Raw genomic sequence first — 3,668 nt, 5'->3', positions numbered from 1 at the left:
TAATGGGTTAAAGCTTGATATTAAGGGTAAACAAGAAATGGCTTGTTAGCTCAAGGGGGTTCACTAGGGGTTAATCGTGGAGGTAGGCTTTTCATAGCATGAGTTGGTTAATCCTAAGTGCCTTAATCATTTTGACATATCAAATAACCAGGCAAGTTCTAGAATAACAGTTCAATACTGACGCACTCAAAGCAATAATAAAAGTGAGCATGAAAGAATTAATAGATATTCAAAAGGCTAAAAAATCTCACAAAAATTATGGCTTTTTGATGTTCAAAACTTGTAAATTCCAACACAAACTAATTCCTAAACTTTGGGGAAACAACCTAAAATTTAAATTCTTAAAAATCAATTTATCATGCTTGATTCTCTAATGTCTTGAGGTTTAAACAATCAATGCATAAATGCCTATGTTTTAATTCAAGATATATCAACAAAAATCAGAAATCAATCAAAATTTATCCTAAATACGATATGAGAGCTTTTTAAGAGAACAAGGCAGTCATTCAGGGATTTTTCTAATAATGAAATAAATACCTCCCACACTTAAGATGTACATTGCCCTCAATGTACAAAGATAGATATTAGGATATAAAAATAAGATAGGGGGAGAAGTGAAACTTCCTGTATTAAGAATGGATGATATTCTTGGATTGGCGAGATCTAGTATTGGAAATAAAGCTGGATGGCAATCATGATTCTGAATGATAAAAAGAGAGTGAAGGGAATAATCTGCTAGTAGTCATAAAGATAAGCCGTGTTTAAAAGGAAAACAAATGAATCTTAAAAACTTAATAAAATAAAATTAACATAAGAGAATTATTCTAAGTTTTTAGATGGCACAGCCGATGCACACGCCCGTGTGACTCATGTCCTGTCCGTGTACGTCGTGAATTGAGATGTCATCACACGACCTTTAGGCACGCCCGTGTGGCTACATGATCGTGTCACACGACCGTGTCTGCCGTTGTTCGCTTCTCCCACGGTCGTGTAGGTCTTTGCACGCCCATGTCATTCTGACATTGTAGTCCATGGGTGGTAAACACGGGCGTGCCGAACGCCCATGTTAATTTGGAAGATTTGACCACGCCCAGGTTGTACGCCCATGGCCACTTATCGCATCCTGTGTTGGGAAAGATAACTTTTACCCTGTTTTCACACGGCCATATCGTAGGGCTTGTGCTTGGCCGTGTCTCTGTGGAAAACCTGTATTCAAGTGTTCTGTTAGTAAGTTAGATGTTGAAGACTAAATTTTAAAGAATTTAAAACAATTAGTGCTCGGGTTGCCTCCCGAGTAGCGCTTATTTATAGTCTAAGCTCAACTTACCTCTCCGTTGAATGATCATGGTGGTTTGAGGTGTTTATACTCCTCAGTCCTGCTATTAATCTCATCAAAATAAGGTTTTAAACGGGTGTTGTTTACCTTAAAAGTGCCAAACTTGGGGTGACTTACCTCAACTGTACCGAGTGGAAAAATACTAAGTACCATAAGAGGGATTTCTTCATTTAGTATAGTAGTGACAATGTGAGGATTGGCAACATCTAATAAGACTTTATCTCTAACCTTAAGTTGATTTGGAAAGGTATTGAGCTTGTTTTGTTGTAGATTCAGTTTGTCGGGTGTTATCAGTTTATGAGTCTGCTATTCATCTAGCTCCTCGATTTGTAGCCTTCAATCGTCATGAATGGGTCCTCTACTGTTGCTTGAGAATGGTTCATGTACTTCCTTTAGACTCATTTCCTGTAAAGAAGGTTGCACCATATTGTCAGTTTTAGTAGAATGGTTTAGACGATCACCTTCAATTTCCATTGTGTTGCCAGAATTGCGAGCTTGAAGGGTGATTGTTTCGCCTCCCACATGGAGTGTGAGTTCACTTGTGCCAACATCAATAATTATTTTAGCAGTTGCTAAAAAGGGCCTTCCTAGAATTAAAGAAGTGTTGCTATCCTCCTCTATGTCTAGAACAATAAAGTCAACGGGAAATATAAATTTATCGATTTTAACTAGCACATCTTCAATAATACCCCTAGGGAATATTATAGTTTTATCTGCTAATTGAATGCTCATCCTAGTCTGTTTGGGTTTCTCAAGACCTAGTTGCTTAAATATTTTGTAAGGCATGACGTTGATACTAGCCCCTAAATCAGCTAATGTATTATTAACATCTAAACTACAATTAAGCAAGGAATCGTAAAACTCCCTGGATCTTTTAGTTTATTCGGTAGATTATGTTGGAGAATAACTTAGCACACTGCGTTTAGCTCCACATGCGATGCCTCGTCTAACTTCCGCTTATTTGCTAAAAGCTCCTTTAAAAATTTCATTCTGTTTGGCATCTGCGTTAGTGCTTCAATAAACGGTAAGTTAATATGTAATTTTTTTAAGAGTTTAAGGAATTTACCAAATTGTTCATCTGAGCGGTCTTTCCTTGTCGCGTTGTGGTATGGCACACGAGGTTTATATTCAACATTCACCGTTTTATTTTTATTATGACCTACCTCACCTTGACCTTTGCTTACCACAGTTTCTTGTCTCGGTTTTGGCTCAGGCTCAACAACTCCTTCTTCATCTTGAACATTAATCGCATTGAGTTGTTCCCTTGGGTTAGGTTCGGTAGTACTTGGCAAACTACCTTGTGGTCGTTCAGAGATTAGTTTGGAAAGCTGGCCTATCTGAGTTTCGAGCCCTTGGATCGACTCTTGTTGATTTTTAAGTGCTGTCTTGGTGTTCTGAAACGAGTTTCTGACACTGATATAAACTTTGAGAGCATCTCTTCAAGGTTCGGCTTCTTTTTCTGTTGGTAGGGTGGTTGTGGTGTTTGATTTCCTTGACCTCCCCACGAGAAATTAGGGTGGTTCCTCCAACCTGTATTGTAAGTGTTACAATATGGATTGTTTTGAGGTCGGGGATTATTACCCATGTAATTTAATTGCTTGTTATCCATATTGTGGCCAGAGGGTTGGTATTCCAAATGGTTTGTTCCACCTCCACTTGCTTCGCACTGCATGACTGGGTGAACCTGTGAAGAACTAAGAAAACCATCAATTTTCTTATTCAAGAGTTATACCTGATTAGAGAGCATGATGACCAAATCGACGTTATAAACGCCGGCTATTTTTGTTAGCTTTGTCCTCATGACTTGCCACTGATAGTTATTCAGTGACATCTCCTCTATAAATTCATAGACATCTTCAGGTGTTTTATTATTGAAAGTTCCACCAGCAGCTGCGTCAGCCATTTTTCGAGTCGAAGGATTCAGGCCATTATGGAACGTTTGGACCTGTAACCAACGCGGTAACCATGGTGAGGGCACATTCTTAAAAGGTCCTTGTATCTCTCCCATGCATTGTAGAGTGTTTCTAAATCCATCTGCACAAAAGAAGAGATATCATTACGTAATTTAGCCGTTTTAGCCGGCAGAAAATATTTTAGTAAAAATTTTTTGGTCATTTGTTCCCAAGTAGTGATTGACCCTCGTGGTAATGAGTTCAACCACTGTTTAGCTTTGTTTCTCAATGAGAAAAGGAATAACCGAAGACGAATAGCATCATTAGAAACACCATTAATTTTAAATGTATCGCATAGTTCTAAGAAGTTGGCTAAGTGAGCGTTAGGATCCTCATCCTGTAAACCGTCAAACTGAACAAATTGTTGTATCATTTGAATA

General features: G+C 38.2%; 1 non-coding gene across 1 annotated transcript; it reads left to right on the top strand.

Annotated features, from left to right (window-relative positions):
- The first annotated feature begins 3,296 nt into the window (after positions 1-3,296).
- Positions 3,297-3,400, top strand: LOC121217339 (small nucleolar RNA R71). Its single transcript, XR_005913419.1, has one exon. It is a non-coding gene; the product is annotated as a small nucleolar RNA R71 (small nucleolar RNA).
- Positions 3,401-3,668: the final 268 nt, after the last annotated feature.

Source organism: Gossypium hirsutum, chromosome A02 (assembly GCF_007990345.1).
Source record: "Gossypium hirsutum isolate 1008001.06 chromosome A02, Gossypium_hirsutum_v2.1, whole genome shotgun sequence".
NCBI lineage: Eukaryota > Viridiplantae > Streptophyta > Magnoliopsida > Malvales > Malvaceae > Gossypium > Gossypium hirsutum.
Note: the sequence above shows the minus strand (reverse complement) of the source record. Positions and strands in the feature narration are given on the sequence as shown.